Source organism: Pristiophorus japonicus, chromosome 18 (genome assembly GCF_044704955.1).
Source record: "Pristiophorus japonicus isolate sPriJap1 chromosome 18, sPriJap1.hap1, whole genome shotgun sequence".
Taxonomy (NCBI): Eukaryota; Metazoa; Chordata; class Chondrichthyes; family Pristiophoridae; genus Pristiophorus; species Pristiophorus japonicus.
The window spans coordinates 74325076-74348978 of record NC_091994.1 but is presented as its reverse complement, the minus strand read 5'-3'; the positions used below and the strand labels follow the sequence as shown (position 1 = coordinate 74348978).

The following is a 23903-nucleotide window of genomic DNA, read 5'->3' as shown; positions in this document are numbered from 1 at the left end:
GGACATTTGCACGGGCAAGTTTGTGGTATTTGCCCATCTCTTGCCCAGCAAATGTCCTGAAAACTCTTGCGCCTGATAAAACATAATAAAATAACATTTAAAAAGCACGTTTTATTGTTAAAAAACCCCTGCCCACTATGGTAAGTTTATTTTAAACCATAATTAAAAAAACGTTTTAAAAAATCGGAAAAATATTTTTTCTTTATAATACATAAATAACTTTAATTTAAATTAATAAAAATATGTGGTGTATTTTTTCTGTTTTTTATTTGTGTTTTGGGTGTTTGGGGGAGGGGGGGGTTTCTCAATCATAATGATGGGAACTCCAACTTACGGAGCTCCCATTACATCAGTTGGGTCTGCATTGTGGTGCAGTGACACCTCCTGGCCTCCAATACACAACCAACACCTGAGGTGCGGCAATCCCGCCCCCCACCCCGGTGACCGGGCCGAACTGCTGCTGGGTTGCTTTGGAGACGGGCAGGCCGTTGCCGAGATGCCGCTGGGTTACACGCCGGAGGAGAAGGCGCGGTTCCAGCAGCTGGTGAACCTACGCCGCTGGTGGTTGAAGGACCAGGAGGTGAGCCCGCGCAATCCCATCTCCCCGGCCGATGGCAAAGGCAGTGGCTCCACTTCTGGGAGGGGTTAGAAAATAGGAGCAGTTGTAGGCCATTCGGCCCTTCAAGTCTGCTCCGCCATTCAATATGATCATGGCTGATCCTCCATCTCAACACCATATTCCCGCTTTCTCCCCACACCCCTTGATGTCTTTTATGACTAGAAATCTATCTATCTCCCTCTTAAAATTATTCAGTGACTTGGCCTCCTCAGCTTTCTGTGTTAGAGAATCCCACAGGTTCACTACCCTCGGAGTGAAAAAGTTTCTCCTCATCTCGGTCCTAAATTTCCTACCCCGTATCCTGAGACTGTGAACCCTTGTTCTAGACTTTCCAGCCCCGGGGAAACATCCTCCCCGCATCCAGTCTATCCAACCCAGTCAGAATTTTATACCTTTCAATGAGATCCCCTCTCATTCTTCTAAATTGTAACCGTGGAGTCCCGGGTGGGGTTATACCTGTAACACACTCAATTACTGATTCCTGCCTGGTTTATCCATTACTATAAGAATATAAGAACATAAGAACATAAGAAATAAGAGCAGGAGAAGGCCATATTGCCCCTCGAGCCTGCTCCGCCATTTAATACAATCATGGCTGATCTGATCATGGACTCGGGCCCACTTCCCCGCCTGCTCCCCATAACCCCTTATCTCTTTATCGTTTAAGAAACTGTCTATTTCTGTCTTAAATTTATTCAATGTCTCAGCTTCCACAGCTCTGCAAGGCAGAAAATTCCACAGATTTACAACCCTCTGAGAGAAGAAATGTCTCCTCATCTCAGTTTTAAATGGGCGATCCCTTATTGTAAGATCATGCCCTCTAGTTCTGGTCTCCCCCATCAGTGGAAACATCCTCTCTGCATCCAGCTTGTCAAGCCCCCTCATAATCTTATACATTTCGATAAGATCACCTCTCATTCTTCTGAATTCCAATCAGTAGAGGCCCAACCTCCTCAACCTTTCCTCATAAGTCAACCCCCTCATCTCCGGAATCAACCTAGTGAACCTTCTCTGAACTGCCTCCAAAGCAAGTATATCCTTTCGTAAATATGGAAACCAAAACTGCATGCAGTATTCCAGGTGTGGCTTCACCAATACCTTGTATAACTGTAGCAAAGACTTCTCTGCTTTTATACTCCATCCCTTTTGCAATAAAGGCCAAGATTCCATTGGCCTTCCTGATCACTTGCTGTACCTGCATATTAACTTTTGTGTTCCATGCACAAGCACCCCCAGGTCCCACTGTACTGCGTGAAGTACCACGCTGCAACTAAACCATATGACATCGTGACTGTGAAGCCGAGGATTTTCCCGGTGACACAGTTTTGGAGACAGGAGAAGTTGTTCCACCATTAAAAGAGGATGAGCATCACCGGTCCCACTGGTCAGGGGACAAGGGCACATATGGATGGATGTCTAGCGTAAATTACTGCATGATTAACTTCAGAGGAAAGACACAAATGCTCCTTTTGAAAGACTTATTTATCATTAAATGCTGATTTACCGGGAAAAAAACCCATCATTGAAGGTTGGCATGCAGGTACAGCAGGCGGTTAAGAAAGCAAATGGCATGTTGGCCTTCATAGCGAGGGGATTTGAGTACAGAGGCAGGGAGGTGTTGCTACAATTGTACAGAGCCTTGGTGAGGCCACATCTGGAGTATTGTGTACAGTTTTGGTCTCCTAACTTGAGGAAGGACATTCTTGCTATTGAGGGAGTGCAGCGAAGGTTCACCAGACTGATTCCCGGGATGGCGGGACTGACCTATCAAGAAAGACTGGATCAACTGGGCTTGTATTCACTGGAGTTCAGAAGAATGAGAGGGGATCTCAGAGAAACGTTTAAAATTCTGACGGGTTTAGACAGGTTAGATGCAGGAAGAATGTTCCCAATGTTGGGAAAGTCCAGAACCAGGGGTCACAGTCTAAAGATAAGGGGTAAGCCATTTAGGACTGAGATGAGGAGAAACTTCTTCACCCAGAGAGTGGTGAACCTGTGGAATTCTCTAACACAGAAAGTTGTTGAGGCCAATTCACTAAATATATTCAAAAAGGAGTTAGATATAGTCCTTACTACTAGGGGGATCAAGGGGTATGGCGAGAAAGCAGGAATGGGGTACTGAGGTTGCATGTTCAGCCATGAACTCATTGAATGGCAGTGCAGGCTCGAGGGGCCGAATGGCCTATTCCTGCACCTATTTTCTATGTTTCTATGTTTCTATGTTTCTATGTTTCTATCTGTACTGGGACTACTTTACCCGCTCAGTGTGAGTACATCAATGCACTTGGCCCATTGGGTGTTGTACTGTCATTACATACACTCTTAGACAAGGGCAGCAGGCGCAAGGGAACACCATCACCTCCAAGTTCCACTCCAAGTCACACACCATTCCAACTTGGAAATATATCGCTGTTCCTTCATCGTCGCTGGGTCAAAATTCTGGCACTCCGTATCTAACAGCACTGTGGGAGCACTTTCACCATACGGACTTCATGGTCCATGACGCACATGGTTCAAGAAGGCGGCTCATCGCCACCTTCCCAAGGGCAACTAGAGAAGGGCGATAAATGTTGGCCTTGTCAGCGATGCCCACATTCTGTACAATTCGTGCGATGTGACATAATGTGGAACTTACGGGATGTGATTGTTAATCTCCTGAGGCAATGCTCACGGGAAAACACCTGTTGATAAAAGTATATTTAATACATGACTAGTAGATCTGCTGTGGCATTGCTCCACAATGGTTCGTGACCTCCAGTGCAATGTCAGGGGTTTACCATGGCCCCTCTGCCCACTAACGCTATGTCCGACTCTGCAAATAGCAAGTTACCCAAATCACATGACCTACAAAAAAATAACAAGAAATAGCAACAACAACTTGCATTTATATAGAACCTTTAACCCAGTAAAACGTCACAAAGAGCTTCACAGGAGCGTAATCCGACAACAATTGGCACAGAGCCACATAAAGAGATATTGCAATCGGCGACCAGGAACTTGGTCAGAGATACGGTTTTAAGGAGCGACTTAAAGGAGGGTAGAGAGGTAGCGAGGCAAAAAGGTTCAGGGAAGGAATTCCAGAGCTTAGGACTGAGGCAGCTGAAGGCACGGCCACCAGTGGTGGAGCGATGAAAATTGGAGATGCGCAAGAGGCCAGAATTGAAGGAGTGCAGAGATCCTGGAGAGTTGCAGGGCTGGAGGAGGTTATAGAGACCGGGAGGGACAGTATATTACACAGTTTACTGATATTGAAAGGCACAGATATAATTATAATACTATATATCTTAGTAAATAGCTTTGCTTTTCCTCCCCCTTAAAACTCTTATTTTTTTAAATTGTCAGGATGTGGGCAACACTGGCTAGGTAACATTTATTGCCCATCCCCAGTTGGGCATTAATGAACCAATTGGGTTTTTAGCCCAATCCTGCAGCTTTCGTGCTCACGTTTCTTTCTGGTGCCAGCCCACAAATTATTTTCCTGACTTGCCATAGTGGGATATGAAATAAAAACATAAGAATTAGGCCATTCGGTCCCTCGAGCGTGCTCCATCATTCAATGAGATCATGGCTGATCTTCTACCTCAACTCCACTTTCCTGCACTATCCCCATATCCCTTGATTCCCTTAATATCCAAAAATCTATCGATCTCTGTCTTGAATATACTCAATGACTGAGCCTTCACAGCCCTCTGGGGTAGAGAATTCCAAAGAGCCACCACCCACTGAGTAAAGAAATTTCTCCTCATCTCGGTCCTAAATGGCCGACCCTTTATTCTGAGACTGTGACCCCTGGTTCATGACCTCTGGGTTACAAGTTTAGTAACAGAACCACAAGACTGTTGTAACCATATCTCAATTACTTCTATTATAATATTTTCCTGCTCTTTCTCCGATAGTGGACAATATTTATTTATTTTATGCATGCATCTTATTTGTTTAATTCTCCTCTCCTTTTCCTTCCAATACATTTTCCCCTTACTACCCACACTGGATCTGTAGTTCTTGATTAAGCTCTTCTCAGTGTAGCTCAGCCCCTGGGTAGGTTGTATCCACTGAGTCTCCAATGCCCTGTACGGTGGTTAGTTGCTTACTCCAAGCCCAACCGACTGAAAGTATCACATGAGGATTAAACTTTGGCCCCACTCCAAACACCAACCCCTCTCAGGCCATGGCTCAGTGAGTAGCACTCTCACCTCTGGGCCAGAAGCATAAGGGTTCAACTCCCACTCCAGGGACTTGAGCACATCATCTCGGCTGACACTCCAGTACAGTACTGAGGGAGTGCTACACTGAGGCGCTGTCTTTCAGATGCGACACTAAACCAAGGCCCCTTCTGCCCTCTCAGTTGGACGTAAAGCATCCCATGTCATTATTTCGAAGAAGAGCAGAGCAGCTCTCCCCAGTGTCCTGGCCAATACTTATTCCTCAACTAATGTCACTAAAACAAATTATCTGCTCATTATCGCTGTACGCAAATTAGCTACAGCTTTTCCTACGTCGCAACAGTGACTACACTTCAAAAGTACCTCATTGGCTGTAAAGCACTTTGCAACATCTTGAGGTCATGAAACATATTACATAGCCATGTGGGAGCAACGTGCAGCGGCCCGGCCCAGAAATCGGCACAGTCCCAGCCTGTAAGACCATCAGCAGACCAGGGCCATTAGAGGGAGCAACGCACGGCAGCATGCCACTGCAGGGAGCAGTGTGTGCTGCTGCAGGAGGGCGATGGCTGTGAAGAGGGCAACTGGATTTGACGTCGCCCAAGATCCAGGTCGCTGATTGGAGTGTGGGCAGGTACAGCAGGAGCGGCGAGGTCGGGGTGAAGGAGTGGCAAGAGTTCGTTGGGGGACGTGATCAGGGCCAAGGAGAGGCGTGAGTTTGGGGCCCAGAAGTGGTTGAGGGCCATGGGGCAGCACGGGCCAGCCCACACAACGATATGTGTGCGCACTAGGTCCATGCAGCAGAGCTGGTCTCCAGTCGTCTTGGGTAATCCTTGCCACTGGACCAAAACCTAGCTCTGTCAAGCCTGTGTGGTGGCTGGTGTGCAACGGCCACCCCACATTAAAAAAATCCACGCACAGGCATCTTCCACCCTTCAACATGTAGTTCGGGATCTGGAAGAGTAGGTCCTTCATTGAAATACCTGTGAACTTGTTATGTATGTAACTATGTAATACTTGCCACCAGGGGGTGCGACTGTTGGAGTCCTAATGGTCACCTGCACACATGTGCAGGGCCAGTATAAAAGGTTGGCTGCCATGTTGTTTCAGCACTCTAGAGTTGTAATAAAGAAGACTAAGGTCACACTAAGTTTAGTTCACACTACTCAGCCTCGTGGAGTTCTTCACATAACAATTGGTGACGAGTAACAGATTATGAACCTTCAAGCAACCATGGCTGCCGTTGGAATATTAGAGAGATTCGTAGAGGGTGATGATTGGGAAGCCTTCGTCAAGCGTCTCGACCAGTACTTCGTGGCCAACGAGCTGGAAGGAGACACTAACGTGGTCAAGCGCAGGGCGGTTCTCCTCACCATCTGTGGGCCTAAAATATATGGCCTCAAGAAGAATCTGCTCGCTCCGACAAAACCAGCAGAGAAGGAATATACAGAGTTATGCATGCTGGTTCGGGACCACCTCAAGCCAAAGGAGAGTGTCTTCATGGCCAGATATCGTTTTTACACGCGCCATTGTTCCGGGGACCAGGACGTGGTGGATTATGTCGCCGACCTGAGACGCCTCGCAGGACCTTGCGATTTTGGAGCTGCGTTGGGGCAAATGCTGCGGGACTTTTTCGTGTTTGGCATCAGCCACGAGGTCATTCTTCAAAAGCTGCTGGCTGCCGAAACCCTAGACCTGAGCAGGGCCATCGCGATCGCCCAGGCATGCATGGCCACGGATGGTAACACCAAACATCTCAACATCGAAGCTCACCGGCAAGTACTGTGCATAAAATGACATCGTTAGCAGGCCGAACTGCATATGGCAGAGCCTATACGTCTGCGGCTACAAGATCTGTGTTGACTCAGAGTCCGTCATCGGGGGTGAATGTGAATCTATTAGCACCGTGTTGGCGCTGCAGGGGTAATCATCGGGCCCATCAATGTCGCTTCAAGCACTACGTGTGCAAAGGCTGCGCAACAATGGGGCACCTCCAGCGAATGTGCAAACGTGCTGTGACACCCCACGTGACAGAGGATGATCGATCTGGCGCAGATCACGCAGCACAGGCAACTCAACCTGAGGAAGAAGTGCATGGGGTACATATCTTCACCACCAAGAGTCCTCCTATAATGCTGAAAGTCAAATTAAATGGAGTTCCAGTATCCATGGAGTTGGACACGGGTACGAGTCAGTCAATAATGAGCCAGAAGGCTTTCAAGAAACTGTGGGGCAATAAAGCACAAAGGCCCAAACTGAGCCCGATTAATGCAAAGCTGCGTACCTACACCAAAGAGCTCATACCAGTCATCGGAAGTGCGGCAGTGAAGGTATCGTATGATGGAGCTGTGCGTGACCTATTATTGTGGATTGTTCGAGGCAATGGTCCAATGCTGTTCAGCAGAAGCTGGCTAGAAAAGACTAGATGGAATTGGAACGATATCAAAGCACTATCTTCAGTGGATGACGTCTCGTGTGCTCAAGTGCTGAGCAAGTTTCCCTCGCTATTTGAACCAGGCACCAAGGTACAGATCCAGCTAGGCCCCGATGCACGGCCCGCCCATCACAAGGCTCGGGCGGTTCCGTACATGATGAGGGAGAAAGTCGAGATCGAACTGGACAGACTCCAACGCGAAGGAATCATATCGCCAGTCGAGTTCAACGAGTGGGCCAGTCCAATTGTTCCGGTGTTGAAAAGCGATGGCACGGTCAGAATCTGCGGAGACTACAAGGTAATGATTAACCAAGTCTCACTACAGGACCAGTACCAGCTGGCCAAGTCAGATAACCTTTTCGCAACGTTAGCGGTGGGGAAGTCATTCACCAAGTTGGACCTAACCTCCGCCTACATGACACAGGAGCTGGCTGAATCTTCAAAAAGACTGACGTGCATCAACACACACAAAGGGCTGTTTATATACCACAGGTGCCCTTTCGGGATTCACTCAGCTGCAGCCATTTTCCAGAGAAACATGGAGCGTTTACTGAAAGCTGTTTCGTGCACTATTGTGTTTCAAGACAACATCCTGATCACTGGTCATGACACCATCGAACACCTACACAACCTGGAAGAGGTTCTAAGTCGCCTAGACAGAGTGGGACTCAGGCTGAAACACTCCAAGTGTGTTTTCCTGGCGCCAGAAGATGAATTTTTGGGGAGAAAGATTGCAGCAGACGACATCAGGCCCATGGACTCAAAAAAAGAAGCCATCAAAAATGCACCCAGGCCACAGAATGTGACAGAGCTGCATTCGTTCCTGGGACTCCTCAACTATTTTGGTAACTTTCTACCCGGGTTGAACACGTTTATGAGCATTTGCACATGTTGCTACGTAAGGGTGATGACTGGGTTTGGGGCAAATCTCAAGACACAGCCTTTGAGAAGGCCAGGAACCTGCTATGTTCAAATAAGTTACTTGTACACTATGACCCATGTAAACTTTTAATGCCAACTTGTGATGCCTCATCGTACAGGGTCGGCTGTGTGTTACAGCAAGCCAATGTATCGGGCAACCTCCAACCGGTTGCATACACATTTAGAAGTCTGTCTAAGGCTGAGAGAACCTATAGTATGGTCGAGAAAGAGGTGTTAGCATGTGTATATGGGGTTAAGAAAATGCACCACTATCTATTTGGACTTTGGTTTGAGCTTGAAACTGACCACAAGCCGCTCATTTCGCTGTTTTCAGAGAGCAAAAGTATAAACACCAATGCTTCATCCCGCATCCACTAACATTATCCGCTTATGACTATGTTATCCGCCATAGACCAGGCACTGAAAACTATGCCGATGCTCTCAGTCGGCTACCATTACCCACCACTGGGGTTGAAATGGCGCAGCCCACAGACTTGCTACTGGTCATGGATGCTTTTGAGAGTGAGGGGTCACCTGTCACGGCTTGCCAGATCAGGCCCTGGACCAGCCAGGATCCTGTGCTATCATTAGTAAAGAGTTGCGTCCTAAATGAGAACTGGTCGGCCGTTCCCAGGGAAATGCAAGATGAAATTAAGCTGTTTCACCGACGCGAAGATGAAATGTCCATCCAGTCGGATTGTCTCTTATGGGGTAATCGCGTGGTTTTGCCAAAAAAAGACAGGGAAACGTTTATACGCAACCTACACAGTACCCACCCAGGCATCGTCATGATGAAGGCAATTGCCAGGTCGCAAGTATGGTGGCCCGGCATTGACTCGGACTTGGAGTTGTGCGTGCATCAGTGCAACAGTTGCTCGCAACTGACCATTGCACCAAGGGAGGCTCCACTGAGTCTGTGGTCATGGCCCTCCAATCCGTGGTCCAGGATCCATGTAGATTTTGCCGGCCCCTTTCGAGGAAAGATGTTTTTAGTAGTAGTGGACGCTTACTCCAAATGGATTGAATGCGTAATCATGTCATCCAGCACGTCCACAGCCACCATTGAAAGCTTCCAGGCCATGTTCACCACCCATGGCTTGCTCGACATCCTTGTCAGTGATAATGGACCATGTTTCACCAGCTCGTAATTCAGCGAGTTTATGACCCACAATGGCATCAAGCATGTCAGGTCTGCTCCGTTTAAGCCCGCGTCTAACGGTCACGTGGAGCGGGCAGTCCAAACAATCAAGCAAAGCATGAAACGCGTGATGGATAGCTCCCTGCAGACCCGCTTGTCTCGCATTTTGCTCAGTTACTGGACGCGACCAGACTGGCTCACCAGGGTTCCCCCAGCAGAATTGTTAATGAAGAGAGCCCTCAAAACCAGGCTCTCCCTAGTCCACCCGGATCTTAATGATCACATGGAAACCCGGCGACACTGGCAGAACGTGTACCACGATCGCGTGGCTGTTTCACGTGACATTGATGTTAAAGACCCTGTGTTTGTCCTGAATTACGGTCATGGTCCCAAGTGGGTTGCTGGCACTGTTTTGGCCAAGGAAGGGAATAGGGTGTTTATAATCAAACTGTTAAATGGCCAAACGTGCAGAAAGCATTTGATCAGACCAGATTGCAATTTACTGCCAACCAGGAATGACTTGAAGAGGACATCACCATCGACGATCCACACACCCAACCAGCAATCGACCTCGCTGTCAATCACAAGGATGAACCCACCGTTCCTGACAGTCCGGTCAGACCAGCCACTGTGCAGTGCAGCAATGGTCCGACCAACTCACACACGCCAGGGTTTGAACTTAGACGATCAACCAGGGAACGAAGGGCTCCGGATCGCCTCAACTTGTAAATAACTTGTATCGAAGACTTTGGCGGGGTGGGGGGGAGGGGGGAGTGATGTTATGTATGTAACTATGTAATACTTGCCACCAGAGGGCACGACTGTTGGAGTCCTAATGGTCACCTGCACACGCGTGCAGGGCCAGTATAAAAGATTGGCTGCCATGTTGTTTAGGCACTCTGGAGTTGTAATAAAAAGACTAAGGTCACACTAAGTTTAGCTCACAGTACTCAGCCTCGTGGTGTTTTCTACACATAACAGAACTCAGCCTTTTTTGGCATGGAAGCAAGTCAGCCTCGTTTCAAGGGACTGCCTATGATGATGATGATGATGATGAATGCGTCATTTTTTTTTTCAATGATACGATGAAACCACATCACAAACAATGCCTTCAGCTCAAAAACATTTATTGATGAGCCTAAACTGTTTAAGATATAGAGAAATATAAATCATTTTTATTTTTTATCATTTTTTTCTGTCACGACTGTGTTTGGTTTTCTGTCCGGTGACCATCTGATATGGACTGTCAGTGTGTGCTCTGATTACTGTAGTTCCACAGGAGCAGAGGGAGCACGTCACACCAATGATGCATCTCTCATACATGCAGAATTTGCCATCGGAAGCTTTAACAAGCCCAGCCCTCACCCACAACGCATCCACTGCCCACCCAGTCCAGTTAAATGTAGGCCTTATTCTCTGCCAGAACCAGCTCAAGGTTCTTTGGTGCTTTCAAAATCAACAGAGGCTCTAACAGAGCAGGGAATGGAGCTGTGTGACCGTGTGTCTAATGGGCACAAAATCACCAAATGCCTCAAATTTTACCCGATGCCTCTCCTTCCAACTTCCCAACATGCACTCCCATTACATCAGTACATTTACCCCCAGTGCACAGGAGGAATCGACCCCCTTGATTGGCTTTCAACCAGTGGCAGAGGCCAATCAAATGGTCAAGAACTTGAGTGACATGGTCATGTGGTAACGCCATCATGCCAGCATTAGTTGGGTTTCTCTGTGTTGTGTCAATCACAAAAAACTAGTGGGGGGCGGGGGGCGAAATTGCCGCGCACTCCGATCGTGAGCGGTAACCCTCTGGGGGCAGGACTTTCTATGCCCGGCGCAGAAGTCCTGCCTGTAGGGGATGGTGTTTTGGTCAGGTTTCTCTGATTCCTTGGCGTTTTCGAGGCGCCTCACACCCTGGATTCTAGCCTGTGGACTGATTTGGGGGTTGTGAGAAACTAAGACAAAGTCAGTTGGGTAGGATGCAAAACTGGTTTTATTGTGTTCAAACGAGTAAAAGGGCACGTTTTAATAATCACAGTCACCAGGTACAAATAGGAAGAAATGACAACTCAAATGCTCTATATTTGGGAAGAACACATAACACATATAACAGATTAAACGAACACAGTCCTCCCACTTCCCAAAATACTTATGCACTAAACCTGGAAGTTGAAAACACACAAGAACATCAACAGGTAGGAACAGTAAGAGAAAACCCAACCTCCCAGACCCACTATCTAGCTAGGTTAGAACTCTGGGGTTTCAGGGACCATGCTCACCAATTCCCTTTTGACAGTTCCAACTCTGGGGTTCGTCTTAGTTGTCAGGGTTCTGTACTCTGTACCCCGGACCTCGTTGGGGACTTCAACCTGCGTCACTTCTTCAGTTGGGCTGAGTCCGATGATGCGGTAAGGTGCGTATTGGACTTGTGGGGTGAGTGCTCACTTTTCCTTGGTCAGGGTAGTCTTAAAAATTCCGTTAGGTGATGTTTTACCCTTTGGTAGTGTAGGACCAGCATGTAGAGTGGAAAAATCTTCGGTTTTTCTTCGGTTTTGTCGGGTTGGTTCCGGTTGACTGTTTGATTGGTCGCGATAACCCGAAACTTTCCGATAGTCGTTTTGAAAGCCTGTTTGCTGTCGTGGTGCTGTCCTTCTGGGTTTTAGAGATTCCTTTCGCCGATGTTTTGGGGTCCCACTTTTCGAGGCTGGTGTAGAACTTATGCAACGAGACTGCTAACTTAATAGTGTCTCTAGAAGCACACCTAACTGCCAGAACAGGCCTTCAATTATACTAAAACAGGCTTTGTGCCAAATCAGTTCTTGGGTTTTGTTTAAACTGTTCTGTCCATTGATTTTCAAATGTCTCCTTTGTCAGTGTTTTTGGTGGGCTAGTCAGCAGTAACTCGATTAGGGTGTGATAATGTGCTATCACTGGTTTTGCATTGTTTTAGGATTGTCCAGTTTCCTGACCATCTAGTTGGGCCCATGATTTCCGTTGTGGTTGATTGGGTAATTGGCTTCTTGCGTATTTTGGATGAGTTCTGTAGTTTAGATAATGGCTGGTAATTTGATTATCTCTTAGGGGGTGAATTGGTGTTGCATAGTTCCCCCAGACAGTCTGGGATCCTTAATACACGAACTTGCTTCACAGAGGTTAGCCCACCTCCTATATTCGGTAACTCTTTTTCGCAGGCAAACTGTTGTAGAATCTTAAAATTGATATGCTCCTTCCCATAGATGTTTAGGGGATCTCAGGCTTCTATATTTTACGTCCATTTTGAATTCTCTTTTCAAAAAGTCCAAACACTGGGGGGGGGGGGCGGTTCCATGAGGTTGGCCCCCTTTTGTCTTTCCCTTTAAAACTTAGATCTCCTCTTGAAAAATCCAAAGCTTTAATTTTCAGGGAGAAGGACTCATGGAAATTTTTGGGAACCCTTCACGCCCACGCCAGCTGAATTTGGCTTACCGCCCCTCAACGGAAGCGGAGCGGTGGGCGGGTCCGGGGGGCGCTATTGGGGCGCTGAGGGAAGCGCTAAGGGGAGAGTCGCTGCGCACACTGCAAGGCCTCGGTTGGCCTCCGCTGGACCAACAAGGGTAGCATGGGACTGGGGACTGTAGCCCGGCACCCAAAACGGAGCACCACACTGCACCATGGGGGCCTGGTCCATGCGAGGCCTGCCATCACAGAGCCGACCCGAGAGTCGGCAATCAGAAAACGTTGTTGGCCCACGGTGCTGGTGCCCTCCCCTTTAAGGGGCGCCCTCCCCTTTAAGGGGCAACCTCCCACTCTCAGGGCACTCCCTAAAGCAATGTCGGCCAGCTTCGCAACCCGCGGGGTAATCTAGCCCGGGGCGCTAACCACAATTTCGCGGAAGGCGGTAACACCTCCCTCCCCCAGGCAAACAGTCTCCTTGCCCCAGAAGCGCTAATGCGGCTTTAAAAAGGGGAAATTTCACCCCCGAGAACTCTGCAAGGCTTCCATCACACCATAACTAGAGTTGTCAACCCTCTAGGATTGCCCTGTAGTCTCCAGGAATTAAAGATTCATCTCCTGGGCATTGCTGCGAAATAGATACCCCGGGGGAAATATTGTAGGGTCATTCAGAAAATTGTTTTTTTTTTCACTTTCCTTCAACACCTCTGTTTATTAGTTATAAAAATATCGGTGAAGGGTAAAAAGGCTGTTTGACTAGTGTCCAAAAATCATCCAATTGCCCTGGGAAGGCAGTGCGCCGTGAGGATGGACGTGCGTTTGGCCAATGGTGGGAGTGTGGGGGCTGGGAGATTGGCCAATGGCGGGGGTGCGGGGCGGGACAGTTGGCCAATGGCGGGGGTGCGGGGGCAGGGCAGTAGTGGTGGGAGTGCGGGGGCAGGGTGGTTAGCCAATGGCGAGAGTGCGGGGGCGGGGCGGTTGGGGCGGGAGTGCGGGGGCAGGGTGGTTAGCCAATGGCGGGAGTGCGGGGGCGGGGCGGTTGGGGCGGGAGTGCGGGGACGGGGCAGTTGTGGCGGGAGTGCGGGGGCAGGGTGGTTAGCCAAAGGCGGGAGTGCGGGTGCGGGGGCGCGGGGGCAGGGTGGTTAGCCAATGGCGGGAGTGCGGGGGCGGGCGGTTAGCCAATGGCGGGAGTGCGGGGGCGGGGCGGTTGGGGCGTGAGTGCGGGGGCAGGGTGGTTAGCCAATGGCGGGAGTATGGGGGCGGGTCAGTCGGGGGCGGGTGGTCATATCATGAAACCTCCAGGAATACGTCCAACTAGGGTAGGGCACCCCAAACCATGACTGAGGAGACTTAAAGAAGGCTGCGACCTGAGATGAATTTATCTTGCTGTCACTTAGTTGTGGCTGACAACCCAACTGTAACGATGAGAATGAAGCAACAACAATACGTTTTCGCTCCAATAGTTCGTAATTTGCTTCACAGAAACATCTGAAATGAATCACTTTGCAACAAAATCACTCGCAAATGAATCAGTCGCTTGCTTGGCCTGCTGATAATGCGATTTTGTGGAGAATTGCATTATTGTGGCTATTCATAGGACACTGTGACCGCATTTACTTGACATGAAAATGAGCAAGTGTTTCGGACTATGACCTGTTTAGCAAAGATAGATTGTGACTCGAGGTAGACATTTAAAACAAGCAGACGTATTGTTAGCAAGGAATAAATGGGAGCTGTTGCAATGAATCGGGACTTTGAAAACAGAGGAGTGATAAAAGATGACAATCAGTAAACAACTATTTATTTGCCAAGGGGCAAGTTGAGAAGACCTTAAAATATTTACAGTGAGCTTTTATTGAGAAATTGCTCAGCCTCTGGCACTGCCCAGACATCGCCTGGGGCCTTCAGGGTGGTCCCTCTGCGGAATAAAGATGGCAGCAATGTGCCCACGCCTGCAATACAACAACAACTTGCATTCGTATAGCACCCTTAATGTGGTAAAATGTACCAAGGGTAAAGAAAAAGACTTGCATTTATATAGTGCCTTTCACGACCACCGGACATCTCAAAACGCTTTACAGCCAATGAAGTACTTTTGGAGTGTAGTCACTGTTGTAATGTGGGAAATGCGGCAACCAATTTGCGCACAGCAAGCTCCCACAAACAGCACTGTGATAATGACCGGATAATCTCTTTTTGTTATGTTGGTTGAGGGATAAATATTGGCCAGGACTCCGGGGATAACTCCCCTGCTCTTCTTCAAAATAGTGCCGTGGGATCTTTTACATCCAGCTGAGAGAGCAGATGGGCCCTCGGTTTAACGGATCATCCGAAAGACGGCACCTCCGACAGTGCAGCACTCACTCAGCACTGTACTAGAGTGTCAGTCTAGATTTATGTGCCCAAGTTCCCGGAGTGGGACTTGGACCAACAACCTTCTGACTCAGTAAGCAAGTGTGCTACCCACTGAGCCATAGCTGACAATAAAAAACAGCTGGCATTGGTGGGATTCGGACCCACTTCCCCCAAGAGACTTAATCCAGTGCCTTTGACCAATCGTAGACCACTCGTCCATGTCCACTCCCAAACCCCAGGACCACCCTCTCAACACTAGCAACCCAGACAGTCCTCTCCCAACCCCTCAGTACCACTAGACATCGTTCCTACAACCTGCCTCTCACCTACCCGCACCATAATCCTCTGTATCCTGGGATCTAAAATACAGTCGATAAAATTAACCTCTTCAAACATAAATAATTGAACAGTAATCAAGGGCACTGCTTTTCATTTTTCTTGAAAATATGTACATAATAATCGAACTGAAGCCTACAATTATCACTGGTGCTCCTACAATACTCAGTATTAAAAATACAATTTGACTCATCCAATCACAATAAATGATTGGCACTGCTAATATATTGTATGTCCCTCCCTAAATCTCTTCTCCTTCTCAACCTCTTCTCCTCCTTTAAGATCCTCCATAAAAGCTATATCTCTTTCAGTGGCTTGGTGTCAATTTTTGTCCGATTGCACCTTCATGAAGCACATTGGGCCATTATTTAACATTGAAGGCGGTATATAAATGCAAGTTGTTGTTGCATGTTACACAGTAAGAAGCAACATAACCTCCAACTCTTCATGAGCAATGCCATGGGCGATCCTCTAGTGTATGTAGAATATGAACAGGTTTGAACAGAAAGCATCTTAAGTTCAACCCTCAGTAACACAAGATCAAGCATTCCTGACACGGGTTGAATAAGCTGTGTAAATATGAGCAAAACCATACCACGTAAAATATACACACATTTTATTTCTTCCTCAACTTCCCACATTACAACAGTGACGACACTCCAAAAGTACTCCATTGGCTGTAAAGCGCTTTGTGATGTCCAGTGGTCGTGAAAGGCGCTACATAAATACAAGTCTTTCTTTCTTCATCACAGTAAGAGAGAAGTCACAAAACATCTACTATTGTGCCTTCACCCAGCCGGCGATGTTTTCAATTGTTTCACTTTGTGATATTTTCACAGAGCACAGCACACACAGCTTCCTATATGGCAGGCAGCTCTCGCCGAAGCCTCCGGAAATCTGCTTGGTTCTGTTTATTATTAACTCTGCAATTGCAGTACACAATACGTCCACATCCACAGTGTGGCGCTACAAACAATACAAGCTTACAGACATTACACTTCTCCCTCCTTAATGAAGAAGCCATCATAACAAACATCATACATAACTTTCATGTTTATACATAACACAGGATATAAACTTATTTTTTTTCCATATTTACAAATTTAAATTTACCACTTGTTTTCGTTTTCTGTTTCGAAGAGGATACCTTCACTTTCGAACAGAACCTTCCAAACATGGTGTCGAATCTAAACTCATTCGAGGCTCATCCTGAGGAACGTTTCCTCCACGGAATTTCCTTGATTTTCATTTGAACTCACTCTAACTTCAGGCTCTTTGTTTTCTTGACTTGGACTCAGACTTTCATTCTGATTCTCTCCTGGATTTGTTTCCAATACATTGGATTTAGGATTTGCTACTAGTGTATCAAAACTATCTGATGAGTCAGAAATAATTGAATCATTCCCACCTTCAACTCCTTCCATGTCTGTAGGTAAAATATGATCAATATGAACAAACCTAACCTGTCCATTATCAAACATCTTTGCCAAATATGTGTGAGGACCACATATCTTCACCACTTTTCCTAGTAACCACTTTAACCATTTATGGTGATGGTTCTTCACTCTCACCTTCTGGTTTAATTTCACACTTCTCTCTTTTACTCTACTTCTATCATGATTCTCTTTCTGTCTTAATTGTGTCTCTTCTACGGACTGTGCCAAATTTGGCTTTAACAACGAGAATCTGGTTCGAGACTGTCGTTTGAGAAACAACTCTGCTGGTGTTCTACCAGTAGTTGTATGAGGAGTATTTCGATATGTAATCAAAAAATTAGCCAATTTGTGATCCAATGACAACTGTCGTTTCCTTGGATTTGGATCTAACATTTGTTTTATGAGGGCACGTTTTACAGTTTGTACAGTGTGCTCTTCCGCACCATTCGAAGCAGGATGGTACGGTGGAACCTTGGTATGTTTCACATCATTTTTGCTCGTGAATTGTGCAAATTCTTCTGAACGAAATTGTGGTCCATTATCCGAAACAATTTTTTCAGGGAGGCCAAATGAAGAAAATAATTTTCGTAAAATGTCCAAAGTTTTATTTGTTGTTATTTTCCACATTGGAAACATCTCAACCCACTTCGAATGGCTATCAATCACAATGAACATTTGTTGTCCTTCTAACTCAGCAAAATCAATATGTAGCCTTTGCCACACCCTGGGAGGCCATTTCCATGGCTGTAATGGTACTGGTGGTGGTTGCTTGCTTACCGATTGACATGTCGTACACTGACTCACGATGTACTCTATATCTTTATCAAGACTTGGCCACCATAAATAATTGCATGCAAAACTCTTGGTCAAGCACATTCCCAGGTGCTGGTCATGGAGGTCTCCTTGGACCTGAATTTATTTGGTATGACCACTCTTGTACCCCACATGATACAATCTTTATCGAGTGATAATTCATTCCTACGGATGAAGAATGGATGAATATCTTTGTCTGTTACCTGGTTTGGCCGTCCATTTGAAATATACTCATACACCTTTGACATCACTGGGACACGTTTGGTTGCTCTACCAATCTCTTCAGCTGTGACTGGCAGTTCATCAATGTATGAAAAATAAAACACTTCTTCCCTATCGGGTGTAACTTGTGATGGGGAAGGCAATCTAGACATTGCATCAGCATTACTGTGATCAGCTGATTGTCTGTATTCAATATCATATGTATATGCTGACAAAATCAACGCCCATCTCTGCATTCGGGCTGCAGCTAATGTTGGAACTGGGGACTTTGGATGGAGGATTGCTGTTCGGGCTTATGGTCCGTAACGATGGTAAACTTACGACCATACAAGTATTTGTGAAATTTATTGACCCCAAAAATTAATGCCAAAGCTTCCCTTTCAATGTGCGTATAATTACTCTCACTGGCACGGAGAGTGCATGAAGCAAAAGCAATTGGTCTCTCCTCCCCACTACATGATACATGAGAGATTACTGCCCCAACTCATTACGGAGAGGCTAGCTTAATCTCCTTAGATATGTCATAGTGAACTAACATAGTGCTCTCTACCAATTTGCTTTTACACTCCTTGAATGCTGTATCGCATTCTTTTGACCACTTCCAATGGACTTGTTTTTTCAAAAGTTCATTCAGTGGATGTAATACTGTCGCCAAATTTGGTAGGAACTTCCCATAATAGTTCAAAAGACTCAAGAATGATCGAAGTTCGGTGACATTCCTAGGAGTGGGTGCATTTCTGATCGCATCCAATTTTTCCATGATTGGATGCAAACCATCTTTGTCTACTCTATACCCTAAGTACTCCACTGAGTTTTTAAATAACCCACACTTACGAGCAGACACTCGTACTCTGTGCTTCTCTAGCCATTTGAAGACTTCATTCAATATGTTATTATGAATTTGCCTATTTGGTGCTGAAATTAGTATGTCATGCAAATAACATACTACCCCTTCAATACCTTGCAAAATCTGGTTCATCACCCTTGGAATATGGCAGGGGTGGAAGACACTCCAAACGGTAGTCTATTAAATTGATATAGGCCTAGATGAGTATTTATCGTCAGGCATGACTTGGACTCCTCATCTAGTTCAAGCTGTAAGTAGGCATTCGTAAGATCCAGTTTTGAGAAGATCTGACCACCTGTCAGTGTTGTGAAAAAATCTTCTATATTCGGCAATGTATTGGGGACATTACCCTCTCGAACCTGGTTTACGGTTACTTAATAATCACCACACAATCTTACCTTACCATCAGACTTAGGTACAACAACAATGGGTGCAGCCCAATTACATCGATCGATCTTATAAATAATGTTCTCAGTCTCTAGTCTTTTGAGTTCTTGCTCAACTTTCTCCTTGAGTGCATATGGTATGGAATGTGGCTTGTAGTTAACCGATCTAGCGTCCTTCTGTACCCTGACACTCGCCTTGAAGCCTTGGATCGGACTGCCCGTTTCACAAAACACCTTCGGATACTTTTTGATAACCTCATCCATTGATGAAAATCTCACTTCCACACAGAAAATCTAACTCCAATCCAGCTTCAATGAGCTCAACCAATTTCTTCCTAGTAAGACAGGCTTGTCTCCTTTCACTACTATTAGAGGCAAATTCTGAAATTGATCTTTATATTTCACCGGCATGATAATACGGCCTGCCACAGGAATTTTCTCTCCCGAGTAGCCTCGCAGCTCTATCTTGGATTTCTCCAGTTGAAAATCACGCAATTTGTCGCGATATAGTGTCTCCGGTATTACACTCACGGATGCACCCGTGTCAATTTCCATTGGTATCTTGAATCCCGCAACATCTATGTGGATTTTGATGCTTTCCGAATCGCTGTCCATTAACCTCGTGCTCCTGATGACGTGTAACTCTAACATCTCCTCGTCCTGTTGTTGTTCTTCCATGCTATATAGTCTTTTGGGATTTCTACTCATAGCTTTGAACGCTGGCCTCATAGCTTTAAAACTGGTTTACCGTTCAGTTCGCATGCCTTCGCAAGATGCCCAGTCTTTCTGCAGAAGAAACACTCTGCCTTCACGTATGGACAACTTTGAGCAATGTGTTGTCCCAAGCACCTATAGCACGACTTCGACGCTCTGTTAGAATTTCCAGTTTCTGAGACTGTCTTTTACCTTGAACCTGCAGATGATTTACCTCGGTTGACTGACGACCGTAATTATTATTTAATTCTTGGGAATATTGTTCGGCCATGCCCATCAACCTCGCTGTCTGACAAGCAATCTCAAAAGTCAAGTCATCCGTCGTCAATAACTTCCTTCTGATCGCATCATTTTCTACGTCACAAACAAAACGATCCTATAATGCTTGGTTTTGAAAGTTTCCAAAATTACAGTGCATCGATAGCTTTTTTAATGATACTTTTTTAAAACACTGATACTTTCATCAGCCTTTTGATTCCGAAACTCGAAACGATAGCTTTCAGCAATTTCTAACAGTTTGGGGTGAAAGTGCTGCTCCAGCTTCGTTAAAATCTCTTTAAGCATTGTGACCTTTGGCTCGTCAGGCACAAGCAGATTTACAAGGGTTTCGTATAATGTTGGGCCGGCCTCCGAAAAGAAGATCGCTTTCTTATGTTCCAACACAGCCCGGTTCTGGACTGCATTGTCTGGAACTTCAATTATGTTATTTGCAGTGACATATGTTTTTAGCCGATCCACATACGCTTTAAAACATTCCCGGTTGTGTCTATGTTCTCTCAAATGTCCGATTACACCTGCCATTTTAATCTCATAGCCTGTGCTGTATTTTACCTCGGATTTTTGTAGCTTTTTCCAAAGACAGAAACTTCCAAAGTCTCTCTGTTGGCTGGTTGAATCCTTCACCAACAAAATTTAAGCTTTAAATCATCCGAAAAATCCCATCTCAATCGCCAAATGTGATATCTTCACAGAGCACAGAACACTCAGCTCCTAACATGGCAGGCAGTTCTCTCGGAAGCCTTCGGAAATCTGCCTGGTTCTGTTTATTATTAACCCTGCACTTGCAGTACACAATACGTCCACATCCACAGTGTGGAGCTACAAACATTGCCAGCTTACAGACATTACACTTCTATTTTTGTGCAAGTGTTTGTGTGTGTGTGTGTAAGTGGAGGAAGTGCAACCGGGAGGGCACTGAGCTCCTCGAGTATCATCGCCGAGAGCATACAGAAATCAAGCGCAGGCAGCGGAAGGAGCGTGCGGCAAACCAGGCTCCCCGCCCACCCTTTCCCTCAACCACTGTCTGTCCCACCTGTGACAGGGACTGTGGTTCTCGTATTGGACTGTACAGCCACCTAAGAACTCATTCTAAAAGTGGAAACAAGTCTTCCTCGATTCCGAGGGACTGCCTATGATGATGAGGAGGAGGATATGTGTGTGAATGTGCGAGTGTGGATATGTGTGTGTTTTTGTGTGTACGTGTGAGTGTGTGTGTGTCCATGTGTGTATGTGTTTGTGTGTAAGTGTGTTTGCGTGTAAGTGTGCATGTGTGTGTAAGTGTGTGTGTGTGTGTGTGTGTAAGTGTGCATATGTGTGTAAGTGTGTGCTGTGTGTGGGTATGTGTGTGGGTGAGAGAGAGTGTATGTGTGTGAGTGTATGTGTGTGTGCGTATATGTATGGTGTGAGTGTGTGTGAGTGTAAGTATGTGTGTGTGTGTGTGTGTACGCGCGTGTGTGTATGCGTGTGTGTGCATGTGTGTGTGTGCGCGTGTATGCGTTTGCGTGTGTGAGTGTGTGTGTGTGTGCAACTGATGAGGCCAAAGAGGGCTTCTACACAAACCTCGAAAAATCCCCGTTCTGCGTAACCGCGGGTGACAAACTGATCCTCCTCGGTGACTTCAACGCCAGGGTTGACAAGGACACAGACCTCTGGGGAGGCGTGATTGGCAGAGAGGGGGTAGGGAAAGCCAACTCCAGCGGTACCCTACTCCTGACAAAATGTCTAGAGCATGAACTTGTCATCACCAACACCTTGTTCCACTAGAGAGACAAATACAAGGCATCGTGGCAACACCCTCGCTCCAAGCACTGGCAACTGCTCGACTATGTCATCGTCCGAGCCATGACAGGAGCCGATGACTGCTGGATGGACCACTGCCTAATCCAATCCATCATCGACATCAACATAGCCTCAAAGCGGAGGGGGCAGCAAAAGCAGTGCCGCAAAAAATTCAATGCCGGAGCACTTAAGAACCCAGCTAAGTGAGCCCCTATACAGCCAGCGCCTCACAGCTAACCTGGCGTGCCTTGACGATCACAAAATGCAGAATGCCCCCAGCGCTTGGTCTGCCCTCCAGGTCTCCATAACCAGTGCCAGCAAAGAGACGCTCGGTCACTCAACCAGGAAACACCAGAACTGGTTTGATGAGAATGATCAGGAGATCCAAGAGCTAATAGATCGCAAGCGCAGGGCATTTCTGAGCCTTAAACAACAACCCAACGCGGGAGCAGCAAAGCAGCATTGTACACGGCTCAAGGCTGAGGACCAACAAAAAACCCAGGACGTAAAGAACAGGTGGTGGATGGAGAAAGCACAGGAGATACAGCAGCTGGCCGACAACCATGATGTGTGAGGATTCTTCATCGCAGTTGAAGGGGGAAAATGGGAAGGCTTCTCTTTCCACGAGTGGGCCCTCTGATCTAAAGGGTTGATGCTCGTCCCAACCGACGTAGCAGCCCTCGAAGTTATTAGACGGAGACGGATGGCAAGGTATAGCGATCTTTAATTACGGACGTCCGGGAACACTTCTCATCACAGCTGCCTGTGAGTGGAGCTGTTCCCCGAATAGCAAAATCGTACATCATTTATACATTTCATAGATCCCTTCGTTCCCCGGTATAACCTCCCTCCATCTCTAATTGGGTTACCTTATCAGTAATACTTTGGACTGACAGACCAGGATCTCAAGGCAACCTTAGATCTTAAATGGGATGACCTCATTGGGTTAGAATTTGCTGATCGTACATGGCGCCTAAAAGTCTGTTTTAGAGTCTTTTCACAGAGTCTTATCAGTATCTGTTTAGATTCGTCCATGATGTCTTATCTTGGCGGACTGGACGTACCTTAATGTTATCTAGTGTTCTAGTACATCAGTGTTGAATCAGAGGCCTCTGGGTCCTTGGTACTGGAATATGTTAAAGTGTGTGAGGTCAGCCACAGACCTTCTGCCCTTTTTGTTGAGCCGATGTAGAAGCCGGCACTTTAAACCTTATTTGGCTTATATCCCTAATGCCAATTTTCTCTTACACAGTTAAGGTCACCTAGGGGGCAAACACTCAAGGCCCCACCCCACTGCTGGCCAAGAACGGGGAAACACTCATCAAGTACACCGAGGCAGTCAGGGCCCGCTGGAAGGAGCTCTTCGAAGATCTCCTCAATCGAGACTCTGCCTTTGACTCGAGTGTTCTCGACTCCATCCCACAGCATGCTACCCGCCACCACCTCAGTGAGACCCCAACACTGCACGAGGTAGAAAAAGCCACAAGTCAGCTTAAAAACAAGGCTATGGGAGCGGATGGAATCCCTGCTGAGGCATTGAAGTATGGCGGCGAGGCACTGCTAGCACGAATACACGACCTCATCTCTCTCATCTGGAGGAAGAAGAGCATGCGGGGGATCTCAGGAATGCAGTAATCGTAAAAAGGGGACAAGTCCGACTGCGGCAACTACAGAGGAATCTCCCTGCTATCAGCCACTGGGAAAGCTGTCGCTAGAATCCTCTTCAACTGACTTCTTCCCGGTGGCCGAGGAGCTCCTCCCGGAGTTGCGGTGCAGATTTTGTCCCCTACGGGGCACAACGGACATGATTTTTGCAGCATGACAGCTGCAGGAAAAATGCAGGGACCAGCGCCAACCCTTATACATGGCCTTCTTCGACTTTACAAAGGCCTTTGACACTGTCAACCGCAAGGGTCTATGGAGCGTCCTCCTCCGTTTTGGATGCCCCCAAAAGTTCGTCACCATCCTCCGCCTGCTCCATGACAACATGCAGGCCGCGATCCTTACCAACGGATCCATCACAGACCCA

The 23903-nt window shown here is 46.8% G+C and overlaps 1 pseudogene; it reads left to right on the top strand.

The window, feature by feature from the left end:
* Nucleotides 1–496: 496 nt before the first annotated feature.
* On the top strand, nucleotides 497–23130 carry LOC139229056 (NADH dehydrogenase [ubiquinone] 1 beta subcomplex subunit 6-like; annotated as a pseudogene).
* The last annotated feature ends 773 nt before the right edge of the window (nucleotides 23131–23903 follow it).